The sequence below is a fragment of the Mustela lutreola genome, chromosome 9, assembly GCF_030435805.1.
Source record: "Mustela lutreola isolate mMusLut2 chromosome 9, mMusLut2.pri, whole genome shotgun sequence".
Taxonomy (NCBI): domain Eukaryota; kingdom Metazoa; phylum Chordata; class Mammalia; order Carnivora; family Mustelidae; genus Mustela; species Mustela lutreola.
The window spans coordinates 112,781,153-112,797,558 of record NC_081298.1 but is presented as its reverse complement, the minus strand read 5'-3'; positions in this window follow the sequence as shown (position 1 = coordinate 112,797,558).

The window sequence follows — 16,406 nt, the reverse complement described above, 5'->3', positions numbered from 1 at the left end:
ACCAAATGGACAAGCCACTCTCAATCCATATCCTCCATGTGTGAAAAGTTGTGCCACCTGGGCTGATTATCAGACATTCTTAGATTAGTTGTATCAATTAGTATAAATTCAAATTTGAACAAAAGAGAATGTAAACTAATGAAATCTTAGGGCAAAAAAAGTTGATTCCTTGAACTTGAGGAACCTGAAAATGATGTTGAACATGGAGAAAAAACTTGATAAATGTGAGTTAGTTAAACTAAAATTGATACTATAAAACTTACTGCTGTATTAGGTAGAAAAAATACCTGAAAAAAGATGGGAAGAAATTGTAAAGGTCTAGAAGGATTCTACACTTAGACTGCTTAACGAATGCCTATGAGTTTTCACTGTGCTTTAAGGAAGCCAAAACTATAGATCATAGATAATGCATGACAGGTTTGGTTTGTAAAATAAGATGACTGGGACTCTATTTAAAGGACCTAAATACAAAATAACTTCAAATGAATTGGCAAGTGCTTATATATTTATCTCAGTTACATAAAGATAAAATATTTATTGTGAGCTTAAGTATGGTTCACTTTACATGTATGTATATACTTATGTGTATTAGATATTTTTGTTTGATTACCGTATCCCACTTCAGCTGATTTTTTTTTTTTTTCCAGAGCAATTACTGCGCCTTTCATTGAGGACATACTCTGTGATGTACAAGATCCCAATTTATATGTATGAACTTTCATTCTCATAGCAATCCTGTTATGGTCACCTTACATAGATATGAAAACTGAGGCAGAGAGATCTCAAGTAGTAACTGGCTCACACTTTATGGCTATCAAATGGAGTTCACATTTAAACGAGGGCAATCTGGCCCCACAGTCCATGAACTGAAACCGCATGTGTACTTCATGCTTTTCTATGTAAAGATGTTGATAAATCATTGTCCTTTTACATCAATAGACTAAATGAACAAATCAGCGTGAGAAACTGAATCTGTATTTAATCAATTATCCCCATGCCACCCAACTAAAAGTCTGCCCAAAGGTTACATTCTCCGACAAATCAGCACTGGAGTTCTGAGGCTTTTCCATTTGCACAGGACAGTTCATCTCTGTAAAAAATTGTTCCTAAGCTATTTTGACTGACATCTTGCTTCAAACCTCTAATGCCTTACCACTGGACACTTCCTTAATGACTTCTCATTCAGAAGAAAAGTTGAAAGGTCTCTGGCAAGTCTGCTTTCTCTTCTTTCTTCATTTTCAACTGCACTAATACCATAGCTTCAACTAAATTTCCCAGTTCAATGATTTAAACTCTGACCAAGAGAGAAAATGGAATAAAAGCACCTTGAACCCCAAATATACTTCCAAATTTGGCTCTGTCTGCTGACCTCCATTATTGTATCCTCAGTCCATGTGTTCAGGATACCACTGAGGCTATCAGCCTACTGACATGCCTGCCATAAACTAATCAGAAGATAAAATAATTTTAATTTTCTCTTTTCAAAATCCAAAATTATTCACTCAAAACCCCTAGAGGTAGACACATATATTTAACACCATAAATTCAAAATACTTACTGACCAATTCTGTTACAGTTAGCTTTAAGAAAAGGTTTTCTAAAAACGTGTGAATGTATTTTGATTAGGAAGAGAAGGAAAAGGTTCAGGCAATTCTCATAGGTCAAGTGACGTGATGGGTGCATTAGCAAATACAACATTGAAAGATATTAGTTTTAATAATCTCAAGTGTAGCTTTAAGTAGCTACTAAAAGTATCTTTTTCTTCGTTAACTATAGGTGTTCTGAATACACTTAAGTGGGCAACCCAAGAAAAAAGGAAGCTACTCCATCAGTGACTTACAGAATCATGATGGAACTCTCAAATGATACCTGCTGAAAACATGAATGTATTATGGTGGGGAGAATGTTTCTATTGGAAAATTACATGGATAATAGCAGCCTCCTTGATTGTATTCTTCTATGTACTAAATTTTTCCTATTCTAAGGTTAATGACTATTTGTTGAACTTATTTGAGAAAAACAAGTAAAAATGACTAATATCGGCTAGAATTTTTTCTCCCAATATGTATAATTTAATATCAGCTTTCAAACAGCTCAGCCAAGAAATAACTAATGGTGGTAATTTCAGACATTGAATTTTTAATTTCATAAGGGTGAATTCATTCTCCTAAGTTCTTTGTTCCTCACTTGCAGGCCTATATTTGCTTCTGGACATGTTGGTGCACACAACACACATGCCTACGTGGTCACACACACCAAATGTAATTATTCTTTTTCTGGGTGTGAAGGAAATTACAATTAACTTTTTGTAGAAGATGTGAATTTTTCAAATTCGGTTTAAGTGTACTTTTTTAAAGTCAACACTAGCAGTTTGGGTTCCACCTTGTCTTTCCACTGAATACAACTACAAAATATGGACAGAATTCATACAGCAGCAGTGTGAACTTTGTGAACCACAGAAAGCAGAGAGGAGAAACTGAATCTGAAATTTATGGAAGAAGTGGTGGGTTTACCACTTCCTTTCTTCTGGTATCTCCCCGCCGGAGCTCAGCATACCGGGAGAGAGTAGTGAGGCACAGGCAAGAAAGGGAACACCTAACACTCAGAGGAAATACTGATATCACATGGTTTCTTTTCTTTTCTTTTCTTTTTCTTTTCTCTGTTCCCCGATGTCTCGGCCCCCAAGCAATGCCACAGTGGTGATGACAGACATTGGAAACACAATTCTGCAAGACGCAAAACCCTGAGGAAAGGGAAACTTCCTTTCTGTTCAGTGAAGCTCAGATTCCAAGAGGATTGGTGAATCCCTTTTTTTTTTTTTTCCTTTTTTTCTCCCTGTTGCTTAACCCCAGACTTTGGGGTTAAGACAGTTATAGATGTTCAGAGCAGAGGTTGGTAACTAAAATCTCAGTTTTCACCAGAGGACCAGAAGAGAAAATCTCCAGGGAACTCAAAAGTACTGGGAAAATCATGGAAAGGAAACAGCTCAATAAGGTGACTCCAGAAAGTTTGTTTTGGTTTGGTTTGAACTCACTAGCATATCAATCTGCTCAAGCATAGATCTAATACTATTTAGCATATTAAAGCATTAAGAACTAAATTAACAGACCAGCAGCTATTCTCCATTGGATGTAAACAAGATTCAGGTTCTCATAAGAGGATATGCAAAAAAACATCGCGTTACAATTTATTATTATTTGACACACACAAAAAAATTAGAAAATCCTAACATGCATAGGAAATAACTAACAATGGACTCTAGCATCTAGCTGGCGTAGATGTGAAAATTTTTTGACGGAGAACTTCTAAGAAGGCATTTGTTAAGCAATCTGAGTATGGAAACCTTCCAGATCTTTATAATTTCTCACCATCTTTTTTCAGTTGTCCTTTTCTACCTAATACAGCAATAACTTTAATATTATCAAGTTTAGTTTAACTCACATTTATCATGGTTTTTTCTTATGTTCAATACCATTTTCAAAGAATCAACTTTTTTTTCCCCCAGACTATTTCATTAGTTTACATTCTATTTTGTTAAAACAGCACTACTGAGTATTTGCCAAAACTTACAAAAACACTAATTCAAAGGCATACATGCACCCTTATGCTTAGAGCAGCATTATTTACAATCGCCAAATTATGGAAGCAGCCCAAGTGTCTACTGACTGATGAATGGATAAAAAAGATGCAGAATATACATACAAAGGAATATTATCAGCCATAAAAAATAATGAGATGTTACCATTTGCAATGACATGGATGGGGCTAGAGTATGATGCTAAGCAAAGTCAGTCAGTCACAAAAAGACAAATACCATATAATTTCACCCATATGTGAAATTTAAGAAGCAAAACAAATGAGCAAAAGAAAAGAGAGAGAGAGAGAGAGAGAGAGAGATAGGTAGACATCAAGGAACAGGCTCTTAATTATAGAGAACAAACTGATGGTTACCAGAGGGGAGGTGGATGGGGTGATGGCTGAAATAGGCTGTTGGGGTTCGAGGAGTCCACTTGTTTTGATGAGTACTGGGTGATATATGAAGTTGTTGAATCACTTTATTGTGCACTTGAAACTAATGTAACAGTATATGTTAACTACACTGGAATTAAAATAAAATAAATAAACAAATGTTAACAGCAAAAAAACAAAAAACAAACAAACAAAAAAAACCACCTTAAAGCTTTAAAGCAAGTATAAAAATGTTCCAGCAAGCAATTGTGAAGACTGTTCAATCCAATGATAAATAAAACATTGCACCAAAGCAATAGCTATAACGAAGGACCAAATTGAAATTTTAGAACTAAAAATCACAGTGACCGAAATAAAAATTCACAGATGGTCCTTTAGTAGGTGAATGCGTAAATAAATTGTGTGTGGCACATCTAGACATCTAGACAATAAAATATTATTCAACACTAAAAGAAATGAGCTACCAAACCATAAAAAGATATGCAAGAAACTTACAGGAGTATTACTCAATGAAAAAAGCCAATTAGAACAAGCTACATACGGAATGATTCCAAGTTTATGATATTCTGGAAAAGATAAAACTATAGAGGCGGTTGCCAGGGGTTGGGGGAAGAGAGGGGTGTATCGGCAGAGCACAGAGTTTTAGGACAATGAAAATACTCTGTATGATATCATACTCTGTACAATACTAAAATGATGCATACATGTCATTATACATTTGTACAAACTCATAGAATATACAACACCAAGAGTGAGACTATAATATAAAGTATGGACTTTGGGTGATGATGATGATGTGTCAATGTAGGTTTATTAGTTGTAACAAATGTAACACTCTGGTGAGTGATCGTGATAATGGGGGAGGCTGTACCTGTGTGGAAGCAGGGAAATCTCTGTCTTTCTTCCTCAATTTTGTTGTAATCTAAAAATGCTCTAAAAAAATAAAATCTTTTTAAAAAATTTCACAGGATGTGCATAATAGTTGAAGAGAGATGACAGAACAAAAAGGCAGTGAACTTAAAGACACAGCAATACATGGAAATCCTCCTGTCTGTAGAATAGTGAAGGAAAAAAATGAGAAATAATTGTGACGGGCCATTGCTTGGTAGTCTCGGGAAACGTAATCTAGATTCCTTCTCATTCCAGGAGAGCAATTTAAGAACCTGGGAAGTTCATATTATGCCATTTTATATAAGAGAAAGATCTCCAATCTTGTTTATTTGTTTAGTGGTAAATGATGCCTTATCCCACTTTACCTTAGTGACCTCTCCTGACATTCTCCCTTTCCTTGGCTGGATCATTACCTAGGGATGACTTCATCCACACACAATGTTGCTGATGGTGCGTAAACATCTAAAATCACTCTCACTTAAACCAGATTCCTCACCTTATATTCATGTCTCTCTCTCTCTCTCTCTCTCTCTCTCTGAAAGTCCTAGTTTTAAAAGCTGTTTTTAGATCATTAGGTTTTTTGAATGGCCCGAATGCTCCTCTTTGATTTCCTGCTTTCCTTGTCCCATTAAGCTTTTTCAGCTCTGCATATTCCTTTGCAATATCAGAAGAGAAAGTCCTTCCCATTCTCTGGCTCCACAGTCTCACCCGCCAATTTTCTGATTTACCAACCAAAAGTAAGAGTGTTTCATGCTGAGCTACAATCCATCTCCTGAGGCCAAGCTCCAGAAAGGTCTATCCACACAAAGTCTTGCACAGTGTGTACTATCTCAGAATTTGCCTATGCTGGCCAAGGAGGAGTGAAGAAATATGATTTTGTTTTCTTTGCTGATATTGTCACCTTCGAAATCAGTCATTTAACAATTTCACAGAGCAGTGTTTCATTTCTGAGTGATAGCTATCATACTTCAGCACAAATCCCCATAGAATGAACACTAGAAGTAGTTTAATATTTTAAGAAGACAACCTTCCCCAGGAGGCTTATTTTGTTACTTTCTATTTAAGCTATAGTTAACATTCCTTTTAAAACCTCAAGTAAGCCTTTCCCATTGATCCTCTCTGGTACTTCAACCTTGTATTTTGGGTCTGTCTGCTCTGATTCCTTCTTTGTTAACTCAGAGATTTCCAGGGACTTTTATAATTTATAGGATGATAACCTCAAGTGTGCACTGAGGGACAAGTTATGAATTCTAGTTACTCAGAAATAACATGTCACATTAAGCTTCCTGTTTCTCTGTTTTCTGGTCATTTGTATCCTCTGCAGTTTTTGTCAAGTTAAGAACAGTCCTACTAAAATCTGAAACTCTGGGCCTCCCCCCTCTTGCAGTGTGGTCAGAGCACTGAAATGATATTTGAAGAGCCTTTTTTTTTCCTCCTTAGGTTTCCACCTGCAAAGCACATAGGAGATCTATGTGATTCCCTGACTCCTCTGCCTCTGTAAATAATGCAACAGAATGTAGCGACATTGCTTGGTGAATAGTGCTGCTGCAATTGTAGGAACCTAAGTTCCTGCGTGTTCTGCACGGCATTCAGCAAGTCTAGAGTGAGTAATGGTATGAGCACTTACAAGGCCATAGTCTTATCTTATACAGGAATCAAGCTTGAATTTAAATTTTGTGCTTATTCTGTTGGGGGGATAAGTAATATGGGTTGTTTATGTCTTAAAAACAATGATAGCGGGGCACTTGCATGGCTTAATGAGTTAAGCCTCTGCATTCAGCTCAGGTCATGATCTCAGGATCCTGGGCTTGAGCCCTACGTTGGGCTTTCTGCTCAGCAGGGACCCTGCTTCCCCTCTCTTTCTGCCTGCCTCTCTGCCCACTTGTGATCTCTCTTTCTGTCAAATAAATAAATAAAATCTTTAAAAAAACAAAACAAAACAGAACAATGATAGCAAGGTCTCATCTTTATCATAGCTCCAAAATTTCTATTCTAGAATATGATGTCACACCATCAGTGCTAGTCCTTTGGCACGGTGTTTCTCATGTGTGAACTGTGACCTTCAGACCACATGATTGGAATTATCTGGGCCCAGTGTCAAATCTCCAAAATCAGAATTTTTGTGGGTGAGGCTTATTAATTTACACATTTTATATCCTCCCAAGGTGATTCTTTTGCTACTAGTTAGAGAAACTTTATCCCTGGAAAAGACCAAGTTTCAGAACAATAAAAATGATGACCCAACATTACTTGATGCTATGTAATTAATGTCTGAATTACAAAAGTGTCCAAACAAGATGAAAAGAAAGGAAGAAATGACCTAGAATCAGTATATATTTCATTTCTAATATAAAAAATCATATATTAGCAGGCACCTGGGTGGTTCAGTTGGTTAAGCATCCGTCTTCGGCTCAGGTCATGAACCCAGGGTCCTGAGATCGAGTCCCATCTTGGGCTCCCTGCTCAGCAGGAGTCTGCTTCTCCCTCTGCCCCTCCCTTACCTCATGCTCATGTGTGCTCTCTCTCTGAAAAAAAAACTAAATAAAATCTTTTTTAAAAATCATATATTAGAGCCAAAAGAGACTTTAGATATACAGCCCAAATGTCACATGTATGACTGAGCACGCTGATTCCAGCAGCTGTTACTTACCTAGTGCTTATTGTGTGCTAGGCATTGTGCTAAGCCCTCTATGGGGAATACTTGATTTAATCTCTGTGCTCAGAGAGTTGAAAAGGACGTAAGGTCATCAGGTATGTTATTGGCAAAGATGGGATCAAGCTAATAGATTCAGCTTATAGCTACCTTCTTGTTGTACCAACTTCATGTCTTCTTCCTGGAGTAAAGGCAGATACCATCAGATAATATGCGCCCCTGAAAATGAGTTTCAAGTACCCATTTAACAAGTCACACTTGAATAAAATGTTTGCCATCTACTTGCTATTTCATTTTCCCTAAAGAAGGAAGAAATAGAATTCTCTAAAATGTCATACGTTGACCTTATTCAAAGTCCAAGCACAAAGCATGTTGTGTTAAAATGAAATGACTAGAAAACATCCAGACTTAAAGAGGTACGTGGAGAGCACCGAGAATCGTGGAATTAGTTTTGTTTTCCAACGATCTGCTCTTAATTGTAAAATGAAGAATTATACATTGTGATCTTTAAGAAGTAATTTAATTGTACATTCAGTACCGTGTAGGATTGGGAGTAGGCAATTTGCTTCCTCATTATCTCTAGGGATCTGTTTTCACGTGGGTTGTGTACATATGTTTTGTGCAGTCATTTGTCAAGCATCCTTATATTTTCTATTTCCTACAAACCTTGTCATTTATTCAAGTTCCTTGAATTTGTAAGATCAAAAACCTCTATCTTCCTTTATATTCTCTTATGGCAGACTTCAGATATGGGGACTAATTAGTCCCTTTATTAGAAAAAAAAGCATTTAATTTTTTTTGAGACAGAGAGAGAGAGAGAAAGTGAAATCAGGGGTGAATGGACAGAGGCAGAGAATCTTCAAGCAGACTCCGCCTCTGAGCACCAAGCCTGGCGTGGGATTTGCTCTCAAGACCCATGAAATCATGATCTGAACCAAAACCAAGAGTTGAATGCTTAACTGACTGAGCCACTCAGGCACCCCAGGACTAAGTAGTTCTTTCTTACTTCCACCTTAGTATGGCTGAACTTCCATGTTCTACTCCTGGCCTTAACTGAATTTCTTTCTTCTTTTTTTTTTTTAAGATTTTGTTTATTTACTGGGGTGCCTAGGTGGCTCAGTGTTTTCAGCATCTGCCTTCAGCTCAGGTCATGACTGGGATTGAGTCCCACATTGGGCTTCTCTGCTCAGCAGGGAGCTTCTCCTTCTCCCTCTCCCTACTCATACTCACTCTCTATCTCACTTTCTCAAATAAATACATAAAAATAAATATCTTTAAAAAATGATTTTATTTATTTGAGAGTATCAGAGCAAGAGAGAGAGAAAGCATGAGCAGGGGGAGGGGCAAAGGGAGAAGCAGACTCTGTACTGAGCAGGGAACCAACATGGAGCTCAATCCCAGGACTCTGGGATCATGACCTGAGCTGAATGCAGACCCTTAACCATTTGAGTCACCCAGGCGCCCCCTGAACTGAATTTCTTACCATTTTTTTTTCAGCAGCATTTTTTTTTTACCATTTTCTCTATTCTTCATTTTATATTACAACAATATTTGAAATTCCTTGAGCATATAACACCTTCTCTCATTTACCCATGTATGTGTACATAACGTTGCATCTCCCTAAGACTTTCTTTCACTTCTCTGCCTAAAGAACTACGAGGAGGGTCAACTCAAATGTTAACTCTTGGCAACATTCTCTTTAATTCTCTTTAATTTAAAGCCTCAGCCTCTTAACAGAATTTATTACTTTCTGCTCTGTGTTATCTCTGGACCTTACCCTCTATCGTTGCATTGCTGCTATACATTTTAGTTGCTTGCTTGTATGCTTGCTGGTTTCTCACTTAATTCTTAAAGGAGATACTTTGTATGATTCTCCTTTAATTCTCCAGAACCCAAAATAATAGCTGAAAGAGTAAATGGTTATTGAATAAAGGAGATTTATATTTTCCTTGGTTTTATATTCCTCAAGATTCATGCCTTTCAATGCAATTTTCTTTGTAAAGATGAAAATCTATACAGAGAAAACAAAACCTAGTGGGAATCAGCATGTTAATCAGTGGAGCAAACATTAATGACTAAATCAACTTGTCAGTACAATGAGAATTTTTATTTCCATAGAACTCCACAGTTTCTGAAGAATTTTCTTATACATGAACTTATTTTGATATTACCAAGGTAGATATTCATGACTTAGTGCAACAAACAAAGATCCCACAATGTGCTTTCCCCAACTTATCTAGTTTGTACGTTTCCTTTTTTTCTTTTTTTGCTTTTAATCTCAAATTGCATGTTCATTCCTTATAAAGATAGGAGATATGAGTAAATAGCTTCGTGATTCCACTTCAAGGAAAATGGATAATTTATTTGTTTTATGGAAGTCTTCAAATTGAAAACTGATTGTTTTCTAAAATATTATTTAGCATAATTCTCTTTTTTTTCAAATTGAATAGAAGGACACAAGCATTTATTTTACTTTTTTATTTTTAGGATTTGATGTATTTATTTGACAGAGAGAGAGACAGCAAGAGAGGAAACACAAGCAGGGGGGGTGGGAGAGGGAGAAGCAGGCTTCCCACGGAGCAGACAGCCCCATGTGGAGCTTGATCCCAGGACCCTGGGATCATGAACTGAGCCAAAGACAGATGTTTAATGACTGAGCTACCCAGGCATCCCATCACAAGCATTTATTTTTAAAAAATGTGTATCATACCTCAGGTATTAAACTATATGGCATGAGATAAGTGTTCCCCAATACTGTTGCAAAATTTCAAAAAGACTTGTGAGAAAGGAGAATTTGCAATCATTAAAAAAAACACCAAAAACAATCATTTGTCCCTTGTTTTCCTGAATGAAGAAAAGCAAAAAGGAGTATGGGGATACATTTGATTTTTGCAATAGCTCCCTACTACTAATATAGACACACAGATTATTATAGAAATATAAATAAAATCTGTTTTATATGTTGGAATTTCCATTAACCGATGACTAGCCATTTTAGAAATGGTTATTTGATTGCAGCTCAACCTTATCCTCTGGCTATTTCAACAAGAAAATAAGGAAAATAAGTTATACTCCCTACTGTCTATTTATTCAACATGTTGTTTGAACCAAAGTAAGTCTTATTGAATTATGCAATTTTGCAGCCTAGAGCTTCTACTTTTTTCCTACCCACTTCCTCCTTTCTTTCCATAAATATTCTCTGGATTTTAAGTGACTAACTGCATTTGAGAGCATTGAACCACTTGCCCTCAATGCAACCTTAAGTATCATCATGGAAGGATTTGGCCAGAGCTGTATTTTCTAATAGTCACTGGAGCCAACTATTAAATGCTTATTGTCCCATTTTTTATGTTAATTTTCATCTTAGTGTCAGTAGCCATTTCTTCATGAGACTGCTACTTTGCAGATAGTCTTCCCTTCCTTTCTGATGTTACTTATGACCCTGGCCCTTGGTGAGGGAACACTGCTCTCCCCCTGCTGTTTCTGCCAACCCCCCCCCCCCCCCCGCTTCCCTGCTTTTCCAAAGCATGGGCACAGATAACTGAGAACAAATAATATAAATTTAAAGGGACTTCACTAAACTTTAAGGGAAAAGTGAAAGGAGAGTATAACTCAAGCAACAATAGAATACTCTACTCTCTCCTACTAAACTTATTCTTTACACAGGTCCTCAGTTAGTCCCTCCCAGTTTTTCTCTATTCTCCAAACTTATATCCACTTATCACTTCTCTACATCTTAGCACATGATCCCAAACAGCTCCTGCCCACAAAGAGAGAGGAGGTTTTCCCCTATCTAAATCTCTGTTTCCTGCATCCTCATTGTCTTTCTTTGGTTTAATCTCTCTCAAGGATGATTGAGATTGGGAACATCCATTATATTCCATGGAAAACCCAACCCCACCATAGAGATTTAGTGTGATTTTATGGCCTGGATGTGACATTCACAAAGCATTATAACATCTCTAAATCTTAAAAAGCCTGAGTAATTTAATTTTATTCATGACCAGCTTGAGATATCTATCTATGATTATATCTATATTTTATATTATACAGACATTCATTTCAACTGCCTCCTTGTACAAGGCACATTTCTACTAGAGAAGTCAAGCATCTCTATGTAAACCTTTAATATTTCTCAATTACTTGCTAGATTATATTTGAACTGCTTAGTTTGCTATTCAAAACCTCTTACATTCTGGTTCCAACCCACATTTCATGCTTATTTTTCCTATTCCAGTGCATTCGATGTTCCACTCAATCTGGTCAACTGAATAAGCCATCTTTGCCTTTTCTCTCTCCCTTGGTTATCCTAATGCAACTAGTTCCCCCATAGTAACAAGTCTTCATCCAATGACAGAATTTTTAACATCCTCTTTATAATTAAATTATTAATAAGGCATCATTGAACTCAAACCAGATGGACCAGGCTTTTTATACTAACCCAATTTCTCTATAAAATTTATTTTTCAGTGTATTATAAATTGTAGTTAAGCTTTATGGTTATGAAAAAATCAAATATATATTTTTAAAGATTTTATTTATTTATTTGACAGACAGAGATCACAAGTAGGCAGAGAGGCAGGCAGAGAGAGAGAGAGAGAGGGAAGCAGGCTTCCTGCGGAGCAGGGAGCCCGATGCGTGGCTCGATCCCAGGACCCTGAGATCATGACCCGAGCCGAAGGCAGCAGCCCAAACCACTGAGCCACCCAGGCGCCCCGAAAAAAATCAAGTATTAATTAAAGGATCTCTGCAGACCAAAAAAAATCTGATTTCTTACGACAGATGTGCTTCCAAGAGTGAAATTCTATAGTGGTCTAACGGCACCACTGACCTACATAATTTACCATGGTGGGCATTAGGGGAGAGTCAGTCAGTACAAGCCAGGAATGCTCTTCTCAATTAACTAAAGGAGAACAACTACTATTTCTTTTGTTTGTTCAGAAGAAAATAAAAGGTTCTATTCTGTATAATCAAACACATGTGTCACAAAGGTAATAATACATTGAAAAGGTTATTTAAAAAACACAATTTAGAAAAGATTCCTGAAAGTACTCTCAGAACTAAATGAATGCTGAATCATCCATTTAGGAAATAAAACATCGGATTAAAAAAATGCAAGTTCTTTTTATCTTATTGGCAAATGAACCTCACTTCAGGGCTTTTTGCTTTCAACGTTTTTTGTTTTTAAAAAGTTAGTATGTATAGAAGCAATGATCAAGAAACTCTGAGTTAATAAGTTGGCAGCTTCAGGGGTAAGAAAAAACACCCCATAGAAGACAGTATATTACTTACATGAAAAGCAGGACTATGTTGTTCACTGGCTTTAGGTCTTTCTTTGTTTTTATTCTTCTCCCCCAAATAGACATAATGAAACTATCCACAATGCAACATCTATATGATGACTATATATCCAATTACTTCTCAAAACCCTTTCATGTAGGGGGAAGATTAACCACTTTGTGAATTTGGAGATTCACTAGGCAAAAGTGTATTCAGTCAAAACATGAAGTCAAATTACCAAATTAATGCAAAAGGGGAAGGGAGTGATAAGAAAAGAAGAGGAGGGAAGATCGAGTGGAGGGAACACAGCCACTTCATTTTGAGCCTGGTGGTGGGTATTAAGGATGGCACGTATTTGCATGGAGTACTGGGTGTGGTGCATAAATAATGAATCTTAGAGAACACTGAAAAAAATTAAATTTTTTTTAAAAATTGAGAATTCTTGATCCCCCCCAAAAAATACAAACAAAAAAACAAAAAAAGTCCTTCAGAAGTACAAGTGAGTCTTGCTAGAAAAAAAAAAAGTCATAATGAGAACCCTCTGTAAGTGTCTGAGTCACATTACAGGTTGGACTATGAGTAAAGATTTATATGTATTTAAATGTATATTATGCTCTTATCTGCCAAAGGTGTTTCCATTAACCCCACTCTGCTCCTTCATGATATTGAGGCTACCCTATATATTATTGAAATTTAACAGAAGGATATCTTTATAAATTACCTTCTATGCAATGGTTAAAATCAATAAGAAAAGAAAATATTCAATATGCATGTAAAGAAAGGCCATAGTCCTTGAAGGTTAAAGCAACTAAAACAGAGGTATTGCCATTTACGAAGCTTCAAGGAAGTAAACAAATATGGACTGACTCCCCAAATGCAGGTCATGGTTTTAATGATTGAGGACAAAATAATAGCACGGTTTCAGGTATCAGAGGACTGGTGCAGAGCCCTCCTCCCCAACCCTGAGAACAGAAAAGGTGATCCAAGTGAGGTTTTCTTATCACTGATCAAGAATAGACACATTAGGAAGAGAAATGCCTATTTTGATAGCTGAGAAAACTGGCAATCCTTAGCACCTCCTGCCAAAGAAAACTGAGTATAATAGATTCTGGATAATTCATAGAATAAAGGAAATTCACATCTTTGAAATAACAAACAATAATAATACAATTTTACTCTAATTTCTCCACTGTATCTAGCAGACTTTTGCTTGTAAGAAATCAACAAATACATGTTGATGGAATGTTACATGCCAGAGCTACCTATGATTGCTCAGCACATTTATTCACAGTTCATTTATGAACTGCCATTTTTCTTTACTGCTTTGGTTTGCATTTCTTCCTCCAGCCTTCATTGCTCATCTTCCCTTGCACACTTCTCACTTTTGATAACTTCAATGGATCATGCCAGTTAATCAGTCTGACCTAGAATCTGCTATCAGTAATTTATACTAGCTGAAATACTTGACAGATTTTACTTTGGAAGCAAATCCCTGCATATTGAGAGACAGAATATACAAATGAACAATGGCCAGTCCTTAAAGGAAAATAGATCTCTTACCCACAAGCACTGCAGCAATCAGCCCAGAATCATTAGGACTTGGTCGGTAACTGTCATTTTCCTAATTTTTGCTCATGTCCCCTTCTTACAGCTTAGGGTCAGTCAACCAGACAAAGTTGCAAATGCTTCCCAAACCAATCACAGAGGACACTTTGCTTCTCTTAGCCTGACTCCAGTTTTCTCATGCCAGCAACCTCTACTCAAAGCATCTCTGAAGACTTTCCCTTTTCCTTACTATAGAGCTTTCCCACTACCCTACCCACTTTTAAGTCTACCCAATGCGGATGATGATGTCTAGCTCCTTTGCTATAGCAAGCTCTAAATGAATAGCTTCTGTTTATTCTCATTTAGGTGGTCCTCCTTTATTTTGACAAAATTACCTGCACCAGTATTTATATTGTAAATTTCCAGTTGCCTTTTTTTCCCCAAATTTTTAAAAAATTCTAATTGGTTAACATTTAGTGTAATATTGGCTTCAGTAGGAGAATTTAGTGATTCATCACTTATGTACAAGTGCCCTCCTTAATAATCATCACCCATTTAGCCCATCCCCCACCCACCTCCCTCCACCAACCCTCAGTTTGTTTTCTATCGTTAAGAGTTTCTTATGGTTTGTTTCCCTCTCTCTTTTTCTGTTTCCCCATAAGTACATCTGTTTTGTTTCTTAAATCCCACATATGAGTGAGATCGTAACGTATTTGTCTTTTTGATGGCTGAGTAATATTCCAGTGTGTGTGTGTGTGTGTGTGTGTGTGTGTATCTATATCACATTTTCTTTATCCATTCATCAGTCAATGGATATTTGGGCTCTTTCCATAGTTTGGCTATTGTTAGTAATGCTGTTATAAACATCAGTGTGCAGGGAGCCTGGGTAACTCAGTGGGTTAAGCCTCTGTGTTCAGCTTGGGTCATGATCTCAGGGTCTTGGGATCAAGCCCTGCATCAGGTTCTCTGCTCAGTGGGGAGCCTGCTTCCATCTCTTTCTCAGCCTGCCTCCCTGCCTACTTGTGAGCTATCTCTTTCTCTCTCTCTCTGATAAACAAATAAAATCTAAAAAAAAAAAAAAAAATCAGGGTGCATGTATACTTCAAATCTTAACTTTGCTGAATATTTGATTTATAAAAGAACATTATGTTTCTGGGCTTTTTTTTTTTTTAAGATTTTATTTATTTATGAGAGAGTGTGTGAAAGGGGAAGGAGCAGAGGGGGAAGGAAAGGGAGAAGGAGAGAATCTCCAGCAGATGCAGGACTCAATCTTATAACTCAGAGATCATGATTTGAGTTGAAATCAAGAGTAGAACACTTAACCAAATGAGCCACCCAAGCGTCCCTATTTTGCTTCTGCTTTAAGCATAAATCCAACACAAACAATGGGGAGGAATTTCCTTGGATTCTTGAGAGATGCTTCAGACAGATGATGGTCCAGCTCTAATTTCTACAGATATAGCAGAACTTGCTGATAGGAAGAAAGCCTGCAATCTTTTAAAATTTATGATGGTGTCTGGAAACTACCCAAACACTGGTTTACTGAAATGCTTCTTTGCTAAGTAGCTGCTCTTCCTCTCTTGTCTGTTTATGAAAATGGAAGACAGTTCCTTTTCCTCCTTTGCTCTGAGACTTCAAAATGTGCAGTCTAGGATTATATTATTTCATATTTAAAATTATATTTATCTGAATTTTTGTAAATACACACACACACGCATACTCACACATATATGCATGTATCTATATATAGATGACATTTTAGGATATAGCTATGGAGGAAGAAACTGAGGCTCAGAGAATATAAAATGATTTAATAAAAAATCAGAATTGGTAGGTACCTGATTCACGGTATGAATTTTTCTTGCTTTGAATTTAAACACCACTGGCTTTCCTCAATATCACACTGGCTCATATAATCATTTTTTTGTGTGTCTCATATATGAATCATCATCATTTCTTTGTGAACACTATTTGAAGGATTCAGAATAAAGATGTTCAATTACATTTAGTGAATGCTTCAATGAAATAGTTTTTGTTTTCTTTTATTCTATTTTTAGATTTAAAAGTC